We start from the raw sequence: 21,396 nt of genomic DNA, 5'->3' as shown, positions 1-21,396 counted from the left end.
AGACAAAAATTCAATGAATATTATGGAGAAATAACTATTAGTACTGAGAGTGTTACCAGGAACAGTCAACTAAGATTACCTGATGCAGACATAAACAATCTCAGAAAAGTAACATTTGCTCTGACTAAGGGACGGTGAGCCCGTTTCTTTGAAGTGTTTCCCAGTTTTCCATTCTCCTTTAGTCATGTAATGGACCTTGCCAAAGGCAATATACTGGCATTTATATACAAAGATGATTATCTTTGGTCTGTTTTCCAATAAGGCCCCAGAGCTCTTCCAGCTTCTTATCTTCATTGTTGCCACTTACGACTGAATGGCATAAATTTGCATTGTAGTCACTAAAAAGAATGAAAATAAAATTTGTAATCGGCTCTGAAGCCCACTCTCATTGGTGAAAAGTAAGGTTCTTTGTATATGCTGGCCTGATAGTGATTACTGCATAGATTTTGTATCCACCCAAAAAACATATTGGAATACAAGTAGTGAGTGTGTGTGACAAGTATATTTGCTCTAAATTTTTAAAAAGTAACCACTCCTGAGCTACAGCATTTCATTACTATTAATGAATTACTCGTAACACACATCTCAAGTGATCAAGATAAATTACTAGGCTACAATACCATAGTTTCAAACCATTATTATGTTCAGTGAATCCACCGACTTCCCAGAACAGGTAAGACTCTTTTATGACTTCAGAATTCATGTTAATCTTTTTAGAAGTAGCATGATGTGTTGACAATCATATAGCATTTAGACTCACAGGACTTCAGTCTGGTTCTGTGTTCTAAGACATATCAGTTACATAATATTTAACAACCTACTTAAGAATTCTGAACCTCAGTTTAATTATGTGTGCCATGGGATTGTGCAAAGTGCAAAATACTCAACAGTTTCGAGTTATTATATAACAGCAGTATCAGTGCACAGTGCTTTTCTTTTTCTGTTTTGCCCTTATCTCTTTCAGTTTCTTTCCTGAATAGACGTGGCTGTACAGCACTTTTACAGCTTGCTTTTTCTAGTTCGTCATGAGCTTATTTGGTGAATTAAGAATTTTGCAATTGGGTAGTTAGGATACAGTGTATGATCAGGAGACTGCTGAATCACCTAGAGAATTTTGCAGAGTTGTTGCTCATTTTTTCCAGGGGATTTTCTGTTCTTTAAATCTATAGGTGTGGTAAGTGAAAAAGAAGGACGGGGCTGATTATGATTTCTAAAGAGAAATGGAAAAAAAATGGGAGGAATTAGGCAGCAGGGAAAATAAAACATCTTTAGACAGTACAAGGAAAATGTTCCCTGGAGAGAAATTCTGAACTGATGGCATACATTTGTGATTAGATGGCTCCACGTGTTATACATGGAGAGGGGGCCCAGCTGTAGCCTTGCTACTGGGGGAAGTCTGGGAGGCAATGCGATGATTGAGGCTCTTGCACACTGCTACTTCTAGTTCCAGGGAGAGCTGCTCCAAGGACAGCCATTGTAAAAACAGGATTTGCAGAATTTGAGCTTCACATTGAGACTTGTGGTTATATGATAACTATTGTGTTCATTAATTCCATAAATATTTAGTGCCTACTATGTGACAGAAATAGCAGTAGACAAAACACACAACAATCCTATCACCAGGGAACTCATATTGCATAGAAATATAAGCCTTTTTGGGGAATAAAAATCTTGTCTGGTTCACTGGATTTTTACTCTTCCTTCCCCCACTACTGAATTGTTTGGATTATCAATATAATAACTTGAACCTTCTCATTGTACTTCTATTGATACAGCTTGCCACGTTGGAGGCACTTTGGTGCGATGGAAGAAGGGCCACACTGGGAATCAGACTGTGTAGATGCCATCCCATCAGCCACTGAACTTCAGTGATCACAAACTCTGGTGCAGAGAAATAGGTGGGTTTTTTGATTATTTATATCCCTCCTTTGTTTTCAGTCTGAATGATTTATGCTCTGTCAGGCAAAGGGGAGGAAATTCCCTCCTCCTGAAACAACTTCAACATAAAATCATGCCTCCTTTTGGTAACTTGCTCTCATTTCTTTGCAGCATGAATGGTGGGCACAGCTAGTATCCAGACTTCTGGGGCACCCAGACTCTTTTCAGTCAGGCCTTCTTGGGTCTGATACCAGAATGTGCCACTCTGAGAATAATCTATCAGGAAATTAAAACGAAAGCCTATTCAGTGTCTCCCCAGGCAGGCTGCTCCATGTTTGGGATCAGGTGTTTTAGCTAATGGAAGTCAAAGCATTTTCTGTATCTTACAGTAACAGCAAGACTGAACTTGATTCAAATACTAGAAATCGTTCAAAGTCTGGCAGAGCCTTGTGGATGTCCCAGTATATATTTCTCCTTTTTCTTTAATAATGGAACTCCAAATTATAGTTGGGCTCACAATGACTGAAAGTCAAGGCTGTCTTGCATTTTAGAGTGGCTCCATGAGCCAAGGTCTGGAGAAAAGGATGTGATGTGAACGACTTTTAAATAGTGCCTTTAAAGAAAGAGCATGCTCTGTTTTAAACATCACCCCCAACTTGGCCATGATAGAACATGGAAACAGTGGATGTAGTGTTGAGTTCTTCAACTACAGACAGGCAATGCCACAACGAGTGTTAAAGCAACATTAAAAAAGGGTCTTCAGCTTTGTAGAGCTGCCACACTGTCTTTCAACTGCATGTTCAGATCTTAATTTCTTTCTTAAACCATTGAACTTTATGGCCTTTTTGTGTCAACCACTTACCCTATATCCCAGTTAATACAAAGATAAATGTTTTCGGTGATAAATAGACATAAAAATGTTACATTATCAATAACTTTCTTTGACCTGTTCTGAAAAGGTGACTAAGCCAATCCAGCAATATTCTGTGTGAAACGTATTTATATGTATGTGTATATATCTATATTTACCAGGAGAATGGGTACAATTTTAAGAATGACCAGTAAGAGTGTATTTTTAAAAATATTCATTCCTTTTCTGTATTACTTTTCTTTGGAGTTTAAGTTTTCAAAATGATAAAAAATAAACATGATTGAACATTAAATTCACACAATATTATAAATTCTAAATTACGATTCTGTCATTAATAGTAACTTTGTTATAATCCATGATTACAGAAGAGTCAGACTGAAATAGAGGGCCATAAAGTGCATAGAGAAGGTAAACATTACTGTGTTCTGGATTTTCCAATATTGAATTTCCTGATTTTTCAGCAATAATAATGCATCCATGCTTGCATTCAGTTGCCAAATTTGTTTGTTAAAAGGTTGTTTATGAACAAACAAGAATAATTAAACCCCTCAATATTAACTACATAATATCTTGATGAAGATTTTAAAACAGTTTGGCTAGCATTTTTTCTGCTTAGAAGTGATGTCGCTGTGAAATGTGAGGATAACACTTCATGCGTTACTATTTGTTGTGAAGTGATTTAATAAAAGTTTAAACAAGTCATTACCATGTTGACAGCATTTCTTATCAAGGAGTTGTAATTTTGGTATTGATTGTTATGCTAGGCTTCCCACCCGCTTCCTCTGTCCTGAAAATGTGAGGACACATAAGCATGACCCTCAGAGCATGCTAACAGACTGCCTTAGTTATGGACGGTTCTTGAGTCTTCCTATCTTCTATGTCAAAGAAGGAAAGACAGTCAGCCCTACTTTCTTTCCTACACTGAGGTGGTAGCAAATGTGGAAGGAATAAATAGTATGTACTGATCTTCTAGGAGATCACCAGGCTAGTATCTTTGGAGAATAACAGTTTTGCTCATGTATAGGTATCCTCAATAGAAGCAGCAGCCAGGAAACCCCCTCTTAACTTGTTTATTAGGTTTCAAACTTAAAACCAAGGAATATGTATAAATTAATCTCCTGGTCCCTCTAGGTGAAAGCCTCTACCTTACTCTCACCAAAGAAACAGAGTTAAATTAGATCTATGACATCCATCCTTCAGTAATAATTATTGACCACCTATTATGTGCCACATAAATAAGGAGCTAAGTAGGTGCTATTTCTGTCCTCTTGAAACTTAAAATCAGTTGGTGGATCTTCATTCTTATTTTCAGCTTCTTACGGTATGTATTTTTGCTGAGTGGACATCTCCTCTGTGATCCTCAGATTGCTCTACTAACAACTCTTCCCCATGAGTTTCATCAAGGAGAAAAGAGAGTATGAAATGAGTATGGTGTAGTACCTACAGTTATACAGTTTTAGAGATGGAAAGTCTCTTAGTTTATCTGATGCATACTTTTTTTGGACTAGACTCCTAAATGGATGTCCATTTAATTTCCACTCCAACACCTTTTAAAAGGATATTATACCAGATTTTATTAAATTTCTTGTAAGTTCAGTTTTTATAATTTATTTGAGTATAAAAGGAAATGAGTTTAATGGACCCATGTTTAATCCTAGTGATAACCTACTTCTTCCTAAATTCTGACAACTTAAGAAAATATTAAAAAAATTTGAGAACAAGATTTTCAGGCATAGATTTTTGGTATCCACAATTTTTCCCTTGAAAAGCATTACAGTCGCTCATCTCAAGTTTTCTGTTATTTTCCCCAGTCTTCCTGTAACTTTGAGATAGATTTTCTTTCTTATGTCCTTCCCATTGGAGTGTTTCTATTATATTGTTGCCTTTTTCTCCATTCTCTTTGGCTAGCAGGTAAACATATGGCCTTTTCTCATATAGTGCAAAAACAAACGAAACAAAATAATTTTACTTTAAAATAGTTGTTCTCAACCAGGAGTGATTTTCCCCCCCCTGGGGTCATTTGACAATGTTTAGAGATATTTTTGGTTGTCACAGCTGAGGGAATATGTATGACTGGCATCTAGTGAGTAGAAGCCAGAGACATTTGCTGGACATCTAATAATGTGCAGGATATCACCCACAACAAAGAATTATTTGCCCCAAAATATCAGTAGTGTTGAGCTTGAGATAATTTGATTTAAAATAGTTCAAATATGTATTCATTTTTATTAAAGATATTTTCTTAAGGGTGTTTTTTTTCTATGCCCCCTCTTACATCTAATTAGAGAAGTTACTGGTTATTGAAGTATTTTAGTATGATTTCTTTCTTCACTGATCTATATTTTTAATAAATATTGAAACATCTGCCTATAATAGGCATTCTATGTAAGGTAAGATAAAGATAAATACGTCTTTGGCTTTATAGTTAAAAAGTATCTGTGAATTAAGATAATGATAGTTAAAGGTAAAACTGGGTAATTGTGTAAGAGCAGACAGAAAGTACCAGAGGAAGCTGGAGGGATCGGTTATTTCTGGCTGGAGGGATGTAGAAGATATAATGAGGTGGGCGCATTAGAACTTAGTCTTAAAGGATAGTCATGATTTGGACATGCTGATGTGAGTGAACAGTCGGGAAGTGAGAAAGGAAGAAACACACATGCAGCCAGGGCAGGGTCAAGGGACTGTCAGCGGTGGCCAAGCTCGGCTTAAGGTCGAGTGTATGGTGAGACAAATTTGGGAAGTTCTTCATTCCCTTACTCAGAAGTTATAGGCCAAATTGTTGCTTGTTTTGAAAATATTGCACATCGGGATCACTATAGCAGTTCTTTCTTTACTTCCCTGAGCAAAAATTATGTCAAATTTTCATATTATGTATGGAACAAGTCAGAATTTTTAATTACAATCTTAGCCTGTTTGATGTTGTCCTGAGTTTCCAGGAGTACTTTTTACTGCTTTTTCATCAGCTGATGTTCTTCATAATCAACATGCAGAGACTTTTTTTTTTTCATTTTTGAGTCTGAAAATTCACCTTGAATATGCACATTCTCACAGTTCCAAGGGTCACAATAACCTGAAAATGCATAATTTAGAAGTCTCAGTGATTCACTCCTACAGTTTGGAGTGAAAATAAATTCTACCCTGAGATAATAAGATTTGACATGGAACATCTTTGGAAATATCCACAAAAATATGGCATTGCTTTGAAGGTGCGGTATAGAGCTTTCTTCCTGTGGCCCAGGAGGGTCATCAGATTTCCCTGGGTTGCTTGATTTAAACTGCTGATTCCTAGACCCCTCTCTAGTTGAACATACTGCATTAGAATGGAGAAGGATGCAAAAGGAAATTTTCTTTTTTTCACTTCTTACAAGTGCTATTGGTAATACTTGTGACACTAAAGTTTAAAATCTTCTGTTCTAGAAGCTGGAAGAGTAAGACTACTCAGACTGTGGTTAATCATGTTGTGATGTGATAGTCAAAACATAAAAATAATAAACAGGATTCCAGAAATGTTGCTTTGTGTGGATAGGTGAAGCCTAGAAGAATGGACTGAATCATGTAAACAAAAAGGGTGAAGATGGGAGAAAATGGAGAGAATAAAAGTGAAAACATTTTTCTGTGATTAGCATTATTGAGAAAGAATTACTGTAGTTTTTTCTTGCTTTTTTTTTTAATGTATTCATTCAGCTGTAAAATAGGGACTTAACATGCATAATCATTAATTACTAAGTCAGTTTTTAGGATCAGCCTACACATGATTATAAAAATACCTTGTTGTTTTAGGGTTCTCAGAACTGGGAAAGTTAAGGACATAAATGCCCCTTCTTTTTCCTTTTATTGAGCTAGGAAAAATAATAAGAAATCATATGAGTTTGCATAGAGATGTCACCTGCCTTTGTCCTCCAATGATATAGAGGTGATGATAACTAAAATGATTTTTTCCCTTATTTTTCCTATTCTCTCTGAATAAATTTCATAAATGCTTAACCTGTTTTGTGGAGTGTAAACATTTTCCCATTGACTCAAGTATTCATGTTTTATTCTATCATCTTTTAAAGTATGTATGTACTAAATGTGCCTCTCAGATTGTCAACTCTAAAGGGATTATGTCTATACAGTTCCTATTGTGTACAGATAAGTTCTTAATGAGTATTTTTGATGATGTGGAGGGCTTCTGTGTACCTGGTTTAAAGGATCAATTCACTGTCAATCTGGTATGGTATGGTCTTTATCATAACATTATTACTCACTAGCATGGTGATTTTTTTCCTCTGTAAAAGCAGTCTGCTGATGCCATCCTACCCTGTGTTGAGGTGATCCTATGGAATAATTATGTAAAGCACTTAGCCTGGGAGGTGCCCAATAATTATCATTTCTCCTTTCTTCCATCGGCCGTGTAATAGCGTTGACTAAAACAATTCCTGGCCTTATTCTCCCTCATGCAAATAAAGAGTAGAGATTACTTTCACTTAGTGTGGAAGAGTGGAATACTTTTCACTATATTCAGCACTTCTCCTTGTGGATTCTCTCCCTGGAGGAAGTCTACACAGCCCTATACTGTTCAACTGAGGTATTGCCCTGTGACTAGCATTAGCAAATGAAATGTGAATGGAAGTGATGAGTCACTTCTTGGCAAAGGTTTCAGAGCCAGTGCATGACTCAGTGTTATTTTATCTTTTAGCCACAAGAACAGGCAGTGCTTCATACAGAGACTGCTCCTTCATTCACCCTGTGTCCAGGGAGACTGCTCTCTGAGCCTAGGGCTAAGATAAAGCAGATCCACAGTAAACAGGTCATGTGCTAGAAACCACAAAGATTCTGCGGTCATATTACGTTGCATAAATAACCCCACAAGGAATTTTGTGAGAAATAAATAGCAAGGAAAACTTGATAAGAGCCACCTTTCCTCTTAAGCCTTCCTCAGCTGTGGAAATAAGTCACAGGGATCCCTTTTGCCGCTCAGTCCTTGTCTGGCCCCTTGGCTTTGCATCCCGTCATAGCCAGCTCTAAGATAGAAATTGTTTGAGGGAATGTGTGCTCCTTTGTAATCTCCACAGAGAAGATTTGCACCATACAGTTTCTGCAAACATAATTGTAGAATGTGAGTAGATGTATTTTACATTTGAATGTAAAGCAATTTTTGTTGAGTCAGTATCCATTGGCAAATGGATACTGCTGGTTGTCAATATGAAAAGGAAACGAGATAGCTGCACCTAATTTGAAGGCTTAAAAATGGAGGGGAAAGACTTGTTCCCACAGCCCAGGAGAAGTCATTCTGCTTGAGCACGATTCCTTTGACAGTGTCAGGTCTAGATGCTCTTTTAAGGGAGAAAGTGTTTTTATAAAAGTATCCTTTTCTGAATTGTTCCCTCAGTGAGTCATCGTATTTAAACTAAGGCATTTGGATTATGGCAATAGAACTCTTCTGAGAATTTGAAGTAAATCTAAATGGGTTTTGAGCCCACATTCTTGTAAACAAAATGCTCCCATTCTATTTTAACTAGAAAAAGGGTCTTTAAGAAATATTTATTAGCTTGTTAAACTGAGCTACTTTTGTTATTTCTGGAACAAGTTTCATAAAAATACTCAAAATTTCACAGAATTCTACCTACCATTCAGCACAAAGGATTAGAGCCCTTTTAATTTCTTTTCCAAAAGCAAGTGTTTCCTCTAGGCACCAATACATCTTAAATATATCTCCATATATTAAATGTGGGTGAAATTAAGGGTAATTACATATTTTCAATGTTAGAATTTTTGAGGAAGTACCTGGCCAAATGGATATATCTTATGCTCAATTCAAAGAGACTAATGAATATTATCCTAACTGAATATATTCTTGAAGATTTGACTTTCACTATTTAATCATTCAGAAATATAGATTGGATTCTGACTCTGCATCAGGTGCCATGAACGTTGTGTCACACTAATGAAAGAGCAGCTTATTATGGGGCATATATTCAGCCTTCATCATTTGTGATGAAATCTCTTGAAAGAGTTTTCAAAGTGATAACTTAGCAAAATAACAATGAAAAAAAATCCAAACAGTAAACTGTGTATTTTGCATTATACAGACCAGAAAAATTTGGTTGCAAAAGGTGCAACTGATCTGAATTTTTAAATTAAAGTCAGCGGTACTAGTTTGTGGATATTGAAACCTCAAGCAAGCAACAGAATGCTAAAGTAGCAGCAATATGAACAAGAGAAACTGGAGTACATTTTTGGATGTGCTATAAGAGGGAGATTCTCAAATGGAAGAGATATGGGCTATTTGGGCTGCAATGATCTCTCCCTTGGACTTGTAGAAATGATATTTTATGATACTGTGAATTCTCTCCTGTAACAGTCTATTTTTTTTTTAAGAATGGCTACCCCACTTAGTAAATCTTAAATTTACAAATTGGAGTTTAAACTTAAATTCATGTGCCAGTAATTGCTATAGATTGCCTGGATCACAGTATTGAGAAGAACTCTGAGATCTTATTTAGGCTCAGCAGGAAAAAAAGGTCCTAATAAATGAGTGATATTTACCATGTTTGGTGAGGGAGGATTGGTGCGCCATATTGAGGGAGTATTGTAAGCACTGTAAGTAACCATTTATTTTCCATATTTATCTTAGAAGGTAAGGGGTGGGGCTGGAGGGGCAGGAACTGGAGCCTGGTGCAGGCTGAGGATGTGCTAGGTAGGTTGGTTTGGGCAGGTGGGCTAGAGCACCAGGTGCTTTTTAATCTCCTGCATCTCTGTGGGACTGGAAGCAAGGAAGTCTGTGCATGTGCCCTTTAAGAGTGGAGCCTCTGTTTCCTACTTCCAGTTCTCCTAGTTGTAAGCCCCACTGGTCTCTAAAATCAACCAAGGGGACTTGTTATTCTGATGCTGGATCCCAGGGCTGGAGTTACCAATGTGGGGCTCCAATACTTGGCTCCTTAGGGAGGATCCTTAAACTTATTACATCTTCCTCCTCTTCTGGGTTGCTTGCAGAGGGTATGGGTCCTGACTAGGTTGCTTCTCTTCCCCTCCTACCCATCTCAGAGTGGTCTTTCTTTCTTTTCTTTCCTTCCTTCCCTCCCTCCCTCCCTTCCTCCCTCCCTTCCTTCCTTCCTTCCTTCCTTCCTTCCTTCCTTCCTTCCTTCCTTCCTTCCTCTTTATATCCTTGGTTGTAGAAGAGCCATTCTGCTAATCTTGAGATCGTTCTCAGAATTGTTCTACATGTACTAATAGTTTTGGTGTGTTTGTGGAAGAAGGTGAGCTTAGGGTCTTCCTACTCTAACATCTTGATCCCACCTTCTACAGATCTTAATTTTAATGTAGTCCAATTTCTGTATCTCTTTTTTACAATTAAGTCTTCTTGAGTCCTTTTAAAGAAATCTTTGTCTATTATTTAAAGTGATCAAAATATTCTATATTATTTTCTGGATTTTTTATTTATTACCTTTCACATTTAGATTCATGATATGGAAGTGACTTTTGGTCATGGAATAAGGATCAAGAATTACTTTTTTCTTACATAAATATACAATTGGACCAGTACTATTTATTGATAACACTGTTCTTTCCTCACTGCTCTGTATGCTATATTTTTCATGAATTATGTGCTTATATTTGTGAGTCTACTTGCGGACTCTTTAATGTGTTCCAGTGCTCTGATTGTCTATTGTTGCATCAATACCACACTATCTTAATTAATTTAGTAAGTCAAGATCTGCTAGTAAGTCATGCTGGTATACTTGTCTATCATAGAATTTCAGGGTTCCTCCTGAAAGTTTATAAAGTCAAAATTTTATAAAACGCTCCCTTTATCATCAAATTTTCACTGTGAGATAATTTTTCATATCACTGTAACAGTAGATTTATGAGTTACACTCTGTTGCATAACTGTATTATAAATGTTTATTTTTATAAACACTACTTAAATACTTTTACTAATGCTACTATTGCTACTAGTATTATTACTAATGTTCTGATGAAATAGGGCTTTATGACCATTTTGAAAGAAAAATAATGCAAAGAATTTAGCCAAGCCCTTAAATGTGTCAGTATATTTTTCATTCAAATAAGAGCTAAAAATATCTACTGCACAGTAGTCCATCCAAATTTTTTTCATTCCTACTTAATGTATATTCTGTGAAAGTACTAAAATCCATAAATAGTATGCAGGATTTATTTGTCAGTTTAATAGATATATTATAACAGCATCTCAAGTTTATGACCAAAATCTCAACTAGCTATTTTTGTTTGCTCACACTGTTGTAGAGGAAAAAAAATTCATTATGTTCCTAGTCACTGTTTGAAAAAGTTCAGCCTTCTCTGTGCATGGTTTTTCTGTATAACACTTGGTGGAATTGTAATGCTTTTACTGTCACCTCTAAATATCATTACACCTTAGAGAATTTGCAGAGTTATGTAACACTGTGATTAAACAGAATCACACTCCTTTCATAGCACAGACTCCAAGTTTTGCTGATGTAGAAAATGCAGAATCCTAAGATCTCCAGCTGTCTTACCTAAAGTTTATAAGAGGAAAGAAAGATGAAACTAGCAGCTGAAAAGAAATTAAGAAAAACCTCTTTTATAATATAAATGAGAGAGAATGGTCAAAAATAAATCAGCCTCCCCTAGCTTCACTTAAAATCCTTTTTAAATAACAATATTTTCTTTCCTTGTTGGCTTGTTGCCATGAAGGCATTCAGAACTCCAATGCAAAATGATTATTAAAAGATAGAAACTTACTTGGAAATGAGCAAGGTAATTAAAAAAGAACAGAATATGTCTAATCCGTGAGATTTTCAGAGGAGTGAACTAAACCATGTAGATCATATGGTGCTTCAGTGAAAAAAAAAAATACACAGCAGAAAAAGTATTCTTTATTTCTGGGATAAGAATGTTATGTTTTTCATAGTTGACATTTTTGTCACACTCCAGTTACTGAAGCAAACACCCCTTTCTTCATTAATAATGAAAGGAGTTAACATCAGGGCTCAACTATTTAAGCAATACAACAGAGGTCACTTATACAGGTCCATTACAGTTTCTAATAATTAAAAACAAGAAAAATGTTCATAGTCTCACATGACACTCTAATTTGGTGATTTTTGCACATTTCAAAACTGAAACTTGCAGTTGAGTGCAAAGAGTGTACAGCCCTGGCTGACACATCCAGATTTCCTGTGAATGCAGCTGGAGAAGTCACTAACCTTCATCCCGGAGCTGACACCCCATTTCTGGAGAACAAACTTACCTTCCCCCTACATCTCAGAATACTCACCTGTCAGAAGTATGTCTGTGTTATTTAATGTCTGGTGTCATTTCACATTTGAGAATCAAAGAGTATTTCATGAATAATTATTTGCCTGCTATTTTTTAAAATTCTATTTTCAAGTTTCTACTTTACTTCCTAAGCTGTAATTTACTTTCATGGTCCTTTGCTAATTACATAGGTTATCAGATGCTCTAACAAGCAGGCAGTGACAGGTCTGCTCCTAGTTTAGATGATCTCTTCAAAAATATCCTTCAGGTACGCAGAACTGCTGCAACTCAGTGTTTCAGTCTGAGGGGTGTGGACTTGTGGGAAAATGTCATCAACTAATATTTCTATTTAGAGTTAACCTTCATAATTTATTTAATTTTTATTTATTCCTCTGTGTATATATATTTTCATGTATGTATTTTATCACTCATAAATAAGTCAGTTTGCTCAGCTATCCTGTGTACTCAGTACTGTGAGGATAGGGTAGGGGAGAGTTGTCTGGATGAGCCCAAGTTTTACTTTCTCAATTGGACAGATTACCAAAACTTGGTTGGGAAGTCACCCTGGGTTTTTTCTTATTCATTTGCAAGAAGTGTTCTTGTTTCATAGTTTGTTTTTTTTAAATCCTTTTGCCTGATCCTGCTCCTTTGAAAAAGTCACTTTAATTTCTCATATACTAGATTTCTTTGATAATGTTGTTTTGTATCTTTTGTCGTTGGTGATCTGTGATAGCTCTTAATTATCCCCGAAGTATGAATTCACCAATGGGAATCGCTTTTCCAACCTATGCTTCCTATGTTTATGTGGAAACTCCCACAAATTCATGTAACTGTAACTTTTTCTTTCTGTAATGGGAAAAGTTGTGATATCCTTGTATTCATGATTTAAGGAAAACATAAGATAGCAACTAAGATGTAAATGGGACTTCAAAGGGGAAGAAGGCAATTCACAGGAAGATGAAAAAAAGCGAATGTTTGGTAAACAAATGTTTGCTGGGCCTTAAAAAGCAATGAGACAGAGAGAGGACTGTAACAGACTTTGCTCAGGTTCTTCCCTGTCTGTCACACCTAGTTCATCTTATACTGTTGTTATCTATGGCAATAGCTCCCTTCCTGGAACAGGTCCACTATGTAAATTCTTTTTGGCAGTTAGGAAGAAGGTCAAAGTTTCTTCCTAAGTTTTTTGGGCCTTGACTGTTTTCAGCCGAAAATAATTTGTGTGCCTGAGTGGCACATCCTGAGCTTGCCTGCCCTGAACCCCATCACCCACCTTCATGTTTCAAGAGCTTAAGAGACCTGTGCAAACAGTTTACTTGTAATAGGCACTGCAAGTTTCAAACTTGGGCCCACATGAGGCCAGAGCCCAGGCTATGTCCCACTGAGCTGGAGGACTACACATGAGTCAGCAGGAAGTAAGAAAGTCTCAGAATTGATTTGGGGCTGTAGACCATGGTTCTCAGACTTGGCCTTATACTAGAATGCTCCACACCAGATCAATTAAATTTGAATGTTTTAGAGGATGATCTGGGTATATTTTTAAAGGTTGGTAGATAAATACAATAATGTGCAGCCAGGCTGAGAACCATTGCTCTAGTTTTATTTAAGTCCTGCCTCATTTTCCTCCTCCTTTGCCATCAATTGGTGAGTTCTGTCTGTAGACTCAGGCCTGTTCTAGTTCCTCTGCCAACCACAATACAGGCAAGAGCCTCAACCTCCGTCCCTAGTGAGGTGGCATAGGTACATATGCAGTTAAGTTGTAAGTGATGGGAAATCTGGCCCTTATTCGTTTGAGCAAAATAGTGTTTAATGTTGTCTTTAAAGCTTTCTGGTATCAAATGTAGCTTATGTTGGGGTTCATACTATGTCATGTGGGCTCATCTCTCTGCTTTACTTCCTCTAGAGTGGCACATTCTTAGGATTATTATCAGTGTCCTTCTTCAGTAAAACAAGTGCTCCCAGAAGCCAAAATCCAAGTCCTAGAATTGAGCCTGTTTGGGTCTGATTAGCCTCACTTGAGTTCTGTGTTCATCCAGCAGCATCCTCTGTAAACAAGGTTCTCTGTATGGGGATTGGATTATCCTAGGCCACAAACTCTATCTCTGTAACCTGGGGAAATAATCAGTTTAACTTTAGCAGGAGCTGGGGGGTAAGGAGCAGTGGTTCTTCTAAAACAAAATTAGCATGTCATTGCCTTTGAAAAGGAAAAGAATCCCTTCAAGTTGATCTCCAGTGCCCACAGTACAGTCACAGGAGGACATTTAAAAATATCTCCAGGCTTCGCCTTAAGAGATTCTGATTGCACCCTAGGTTTGTACCCAGCCCTAGATGGTACCGTCTGCTTTCTGCGCTTTCTCACCATTACCCATATCCTTGCTGGGACTGACCCCCGGCAATAAAATCCAGCTTAGGGGGCTAGAAGCTTAAAGCCTTGCTTAGATTTTGTTAGCTCTTTCTTATGAGAAACAAAACAAAACAAAACAAATCTTGTACTAAGTTATCTTTTGAAGATAAAACCAACTAACTCTGGCCCATTCATCTACCAGGCTTAGAAATAGATTTCTCATTAAGAATTTGGTTAAATCCTTTTGGCTTTCTGGACCTCAAATCTCCCATCAGTAAAGTAGCAAAATGAGTTGTATGATTCTAAAGTCTCTTCAAGCTGTAAAGTTCTATTAATTCATCCTAACTTCATTTCATTTGGTCTATTTTTCTGGAATGATTAAAACATATACTTAATGAGATTTAAATGTTAAAGAGAGTGATTATATCTCCCTGTTTCCTGGGAACTGTCCAATTTTTTACCTTTGTTTCCATAAAATCATTAATTGTTCCATGGTCATTCTCAGAAGTTTCCTGGTTTGGATGACACATTGTATCATCACTGTAGTGACCATGTTTTATGAGAAAACATAGCATCTTTCTTACACTACTAATAATATTTAGCAAGCAGTTACCGTTTGCCTGTTGTGAGTGATTTAAATATTTTGATTTACTTAGTCCTCATAACAACCCTACAGGTCAGATTCTATTATCAACCCCATTTTATAGATAAGAAGAATGAACTTCAGAGACATTAAGAAACTTGCCAAACATCAGAGAGCAAATAAGTGAGAAAACATTTTATTCTCCTGCCTCTCACATTTGATATTTACTTACTGAATTAATTGATTAAAATTAACAAAAATAACAAAAATGAAATCACTAAATCAAAATATTTATCAAAGTTTTAGATCTCAGGTAATACCTATGATTACCGGTTATAACCAGAACTGCAAACTAGAGGATGCCAATTATGAAAATCCAGTGTAGGCAAAATCCTACAAAGAATAGTACAAGGGAATTTGTGCTATCCTACATGTAGTGTGTTTTCCGGGAAAAACATTTGTAGTATTGTCTATCCCACCTCAAATCATACAGTTTAAGTGATAAATTTAGATTACGTAGATATCTATTTACATATATATAGGATGTACTCATTTAATTTTTTCATAAAAGCTGTATATTAGTATATATAAATTATAGTAATTTGGGTACAAGGTGTGCTGTATATACATATATTTGGCATATCTTATATCAAAATTTACCTAATAAAACGTAAGTGATGTGTATGTTTAGATGGAAATATTTCAGTTACCATAAAGTTACAATTTTATTTTATTTTTTGCTGTTTTGACTGAAATATTTGTTTTCTCCTAGTCAAATTTAAGTTGAACTGCTAAAAATTATTAGAATTTTATAGAGATAAATAAACTTTCTCAGTTTTTTTAAGAAGCACTGTGTGACAAACTCATCTGATTCTAATTATTGCCTGTGGACCCCCAATCCAAATTTGGTGCTTTGACTTTCTAGAGGAGAGGCCTAGTAATTATTATTTTTCACAAGTACCACAAATGAATCTTAAGATCTTAAGAACATGAGTGCCTAGGAAGCACTGTTTTAGACTAGGAAAATTTTTTGTTGTATTGAATAGAATACAAAGTTGAAGGAAACTTTGTTTATAAGGATATTGGGTAAATTTTTAAATTGCACAACAGAAATCCATTTAAAATGTTGTAAAATAAATTTTTGTACTGGTAAATATCTACCTTTGTATTCTGTGGGTAGCTTTATATTTGGAGGGACTGAATTTACTAAAAATAAAATTGAAAATCAAGTACACAGTAAAGTCACTGAATTCCCCAGAATGCATTGGTTTTTTTTTTTTGATAACTTGAATTTATTGGCATTCATCCCCATGGTAAGAAATAGTGCCAAATTATATGTTTTGCTCTAATGATTTACATGAAAATGACTAGAACTATATTTATTTACCTACTTTTTCAGTTTTTCTAATATTAAATATGAAAATATACATTCATTTTCATTGAACTTGTTAGAAAACAATTTGGAGCATCTTTGTATATTTTAACAACACAAATTATTTTGTTATTGATGTGATTCTCTCAAACTGTAAATTTTGTCATTTTTGCCACAAAGTCACAAGTCTGTCACATTTCTCCATGATTGACAGAGAGCCTTTGATTTAGGCCAGCTGTTGGAGTGCTGTGCACTTACTGCTAAAGCTTTCTGGAGGCCTTGACTATCACAGTTTCATAGAACGTGAATTCCTTTTTGTACGTGTACATATTGTACAGAGAACAGAAGAGCTCACAGCAGCCACTAAACGGCATCTGTTCTTTATAGTGAGATGAAGAAGCTGCAGAAGGTTTGTAGAAACTTGCTGAAGCTTGTTGTCACTTAGCAGGAAGTGTTTAGAAGTTTGCAAAGAACAGAATAACAATTTGTCAAATGTTGCAGACTTCACAGTGAGCACACAATGTTTGATTTCACCGTTGCTCTAAATAGGCTTGCATTTTATATACTTTCAAAATGACCAACTTTCTTTTTTGGTAAAATACCAAAAATTCCAGCACAGGAATTCACAGTCACTCAAGTGGGACACATTCTTCTTTTGCTTTTACTTTTTCCTGGCGTGTTGGGGGTGGTGGGAGGTATAGGGAGAGGGGCCCTAGGGGGAGTGAGTTAGCAGGACAATATAGTAGAAGTCACAGCTACAGCAGTCCTGGCACCTGCCTTGCTGATGGGATGAAGTGGAAAAAAATTCTTTTTCTAAGTTAGAAACTTTATTTTCAGGCTTATGAGAGATTCTTGAAGAAGCCAGTGAAGTGCTAGAGTCAAAACTTTATCATGTGTATCTGAGGAAACTTTTCTAATTATTCTCAAGAAGGATCTTAATTTTGAAACTTGGTTGAGATTTGTTCCTTTCTGGGTTAAACTGGACTGAGCCTTCCTCTGGGCAAACTGGAAAGAAGGAGAGTGTGATTTCTGGAGGTGTCTGGCAGGCTTGTTCTAGAGTGGGTGTAAACGACCATTTGATGAGTTGTTTCAGGGGAACTTTATAAGCACCCCAAGAACTGATGAAGAACCTTATTACTTCCCCAGGAACATCACCTCCCTTAATGAAAGGAAAACAGCCTCTCGGCTCTTTAATAGTCATCAAGTGAAATGCAGGTACTTCTAGGCTTTTATTTTCAATCACCATTTATAGGAGACCTCACTTTTTACCATTAAATCTAACCAGAAACTATTACAAAGCAGTTTAATTGTAACGTGGATCCTCCTTTCCTGTAAAGATTTCATTCTAACTTGGGGTTACCTTATCAAATAACTTGGAAATCTTACCAACAGTCTATCATAAAAATAAACTTTCAGGCTACGTTTGACGGCAATGAATGAAGAATTAAGGAAGAATATGTAATTGTCATTTGCACCATACACATACAATAGAGGTAAATAGCCTCAAGAACTTAAATAATAGAACAATGTAAAACAATTGGAAAGTGATGCACTTTGGGTATTTGCTACCTTTGCTTATAATATAATTCATTTAATTGTATTTATGTAATTTTATTTTTAATAATGGCTCTTCAACAACTAGCTGCAAAATTTCTGAAAATTTAACAGTTGCTCTCACAAACCAGGTCTAGCACACCATTGCCTAACCTTTTTAGAGCTTTTCCTTTATGAGGAGGTCCTTGTATCTATGGATAGCCTTGCCCCGTAGATATATCTCCAGTGTTTTCTGTATATTCCACTTGAAATAACAGAATATCAGGTAATTTATTACAGTTCTGTTACAGCTGTGTCAAATATAACATCAAATTTGCACTTTTTACCTTTCTTCATTCCCCCCCCAATAATTAGTTCTTTCATTCTTTCCAATGTATGTTTCTTCTCTTTCCAAAATTCTTAGTTTTGCAAAGTATAATCATATTATAGTTGCAACTTGCTCACCTTAATCTCAAAAATCCCAAACCTGAGAGTCACTTAAAAAGAAATGCCAGCTTTCTTCTTAAACCCTGAAGAGTTATATATGTTTTTAAGTATAAACGTCCTTAACCCACCATAAACCAGGAGAAAAGAGTGATTGTAATTTACCATCTGTGCCCAAATGACCTTTTTTATTTATTCATTTTTATGTCAATTTATGAAAAATATGAAGAATAGAGGAAAAGTGAAAAACAATTTTACTGGTAATGAGTGAGAATTTAAAACCTCTTTGTGTCAAGTAAATTTTGGCATTCAGATATCAGAACTGATAAAAGCATTTTGTCATGCATCTTAGCTAAACCAGGTAATCCCAAGTTTTGTTACAAGTGTTATATGGTGAAGTTCTTTTCTGTTGAATGACTAATTGGATGAGAATACCATATTTCTTTCTTGTCTTTATAAATATTTTGTTCACAGAGGATATTATCATTTAAAGTCTCGTATTGTGAGATCTTACTGATGATTTTACCATCACCATTATTGTCTAGAATGCTGTCTCTTCACATTCATTTTCTGTTTCATCTAATAACTATGATATGTCATCCTCTGTAAATCTTCTCTTTGCTATTGTGGAAAGAAAATGAAAAGTTTTGAATTTTAAACTTTTTTAAGGAGAGCTAAAGATATACTACAAAGTTAGATGTCTCCATTGTCACCATACCTTTTTGCAAGATAATGTGTGGGTTAGTCACCAGTTGTGGGTTCTGGCCAGCAGGAGTCCCACTGAGACAGAATGAATTACTCAAGACTCTGGGGAAAAGTCAAGAGAGTAAGAGGGAGTCGGGAGCCAACTCCACGAGCCTCTCAAATCTCTCATATTTATTGAGTACAGTTGAAGCAGGAATTTAGGGAAGGACAGGGTGGGATCACAATGAGTACAAAGGCTTTGTTTATTGTTGGTGTTTGGCTCAAGGTCAGAAGATCCTTTTTGGTGAATCATAATAGTGTTGAGCCTTTCAGCTTATCAGGGCGGAAGGTATGAGAACCAGCTGCTTGACAAGATTTTTCCTGGACTCAGGCTGCTGTGCCTGTCTTAGGTTGCCCCCTCAGGGGACCTTACCAGTCATTGGCTAACCAGCCTTCTCACCTCTGAGTCTGCAGCTTTTTACCATTCCAGCCCAAGGCTGTTTTGGGGATAGAAGACTAACAGCAGGTACACCCAGCGTTTATAGCTGGGGGCCTGGGTTGTTGCTAAAACCTCAAGGCAGTTACTAAGCACATCTTCTTTAAGGAGATAAGTGGCTGGGATCTGTTACAATTTGTTAACCCAATCATGGGCTCCCCCAATAATGCTATATTTGGGTAATTCAGTGAGAAACCTAAAATGATGATTGATTTTTCTGTTGCATCTTATTTCTAGTTGATTCTGTTATTCTTTTGTTTTCTTTTTGTTTGAGTCTTTTAAGCATAGTTAAGAATAATTGATGAATAATAATGAAATAATTACTAAGATGCTAAACTAGCAAAATGTTTCAAAGTATAGGAAAATAAAACCACTGAGATTTCATAATGTATCTTATAAAAGGACCCAATTGTCCAACATATTTATTTATTTATCCTATATATACTTTTAAAGTAAAGTGATCTTTGTTCTTGGAAGAATGAATAAGAGTCATATAACATCGATCCTATTCACAAAAGAAACTCAAACTAAGTTGGGTTCAGTGAAGCCTAGCATGACATTAATTATCTCTGCAGTCTCCCACTCATGGAGACTTCTAAACTTTTCTCTTTTCACTCATGTCGCTGCCCTGCTCAATCTTTCTTTCCTTGAATGTGTTTTACATCGTGCTTCAGACACAAGATCCTGGGTGGGAAGGGATAGACTGGGATTTCAAAATTGTAGAATAGATAAACAAGATTACACTGTATAGCACAGGGAAATATACACAAAATGTTATGATAACTCACAGAGAAAAAAATGTGACAATGAGTGTGTATATGTCGATGAATGACTGAAAAATTGTGCTGAACACTGGAATTTGACACAACATTGTAAAATGATTATAAATCAATAAAAAATGTTAAAAAAAAAAAAACAAGATCCTCCATTCTGAGTGAGCCCTCAGCAAGTAATACTTAGTTTTGTAAACTATGCTTTTCTTTGGAAAATCCTAACTTAACACATCTCACCCTCTTGAACACACACAGCCACACACATACAGTTCAAGGCAGTCAAGTTATTTAACTCAAGATGTCTGTTTTCTCAACCTTATATTGAATCCATCCTCCATTCCATCACATTTGCCCCTTCCTTTCCATTCTTACAATTGTCTCCTACTTTAGGGTCTCAGTCCTTCCAGCTGAGATTCTGGTAATTGTCCCTGGTACATTTACTTACTCTTTCCACTCTCCTCAGCCTATCCTCTCCAGGATTTATTTTACCATCTACACACTATTGTGGATTCATTTAATTAAGACATCACTTTTATCAAGTTACTCCATCACTTGAACACCTGCAGAGGTTTTAGTATGAGCCACAGGCTTAGCACCAGGCCAGCTTTATGGGCATATGGTCTGTGTAGTCACGCAGGACCTGAACTGAGAAGGGCCCTATGATTGGTTTCATGTTCTGCTGTCACTGCCTTGAAATTCTTAGTAATTTTGAGCAAGGTGAGCCACATTTTCATTTTGTACTGGGCCCCACAAATTATGTATCCAGTCCTTCTTGGCACTGGAGTCCTTCCTAAATTCACCTCATCTCAAGTAGGTTTCTTGCTAGCCTCATTTTTTCTCATTTTCACACCAAAGTTTTGTTCATTCTGTTCTTTGTGACTGACACAGAATAGGTGCATGATAAACATTTGTTACATGAGTGAAATATAATTTGGAAAATTTACTTTACATTTTTAAGTCAATTGTAAGAATTTTTTCTGCCACAGTTTTCTCTGAGAAACTGAATTCAAAATCTTTTTTTTTTTTTTGAACATCCTCTGTACCTATTTTTTTTTTTTTAAATCAGTTGTCCTGGCCATATGTATTAGTTTATGCTTGAGATAATTATAAATTGAGCTAGAGGAGTGTTTTGGGCTCCCCACTTACATACCAAAGTTCTGTTCAGGCAGAGCTAGAGCTGA

The 21,396-nt window shown here is 36.1% G+C and overlaps 1 long non-coding RNA gene across 3 annotated transcripts in view; it reads left to right on the top strand.

Moving 5' to 3' along the window:
- The window catches only part of LOC123618926 (uncharacterized), a 566,149-nt gene that overhangs the window by 154,175 nt on the left and 390,578 nt on the right, over positions 1–21,396 (top strand). For 2 of the 3 annotated variants that reach the window (XR_012505516.1, XR_012505518.1), the window contains exon 2: positions 1,776–1,898. This is a non-coding gene — a long non-coding RNA (uncharacterized LOC123618926). Of the gene's footprint in view, positions 1–977; positions 1,175–1,775; positions 1,899–21,396 lie in introns of those variants that run through there. The other variant, XR_012505517.1, reaches the window with a different exon arrangement.

Source organism: Camelus bactrianus, chromosome 3 (genome assembly GCF_048773025.1).
Source record: "Camelus bactrianus isolate YW-2024 breed Bactrian camel chromosome 3, ASM4877302v1, whole genome shotgun sequence".
NCBI classification, from domain to species: Eukaryota; Metazoa; Chordata; class Mammalia; order Artiodactyla; family Camelidae; genus Camelus; species Camelus bactrianus.
This window is presented reverse-complemented; position numbering and strand designations above follow the sequence as displayed.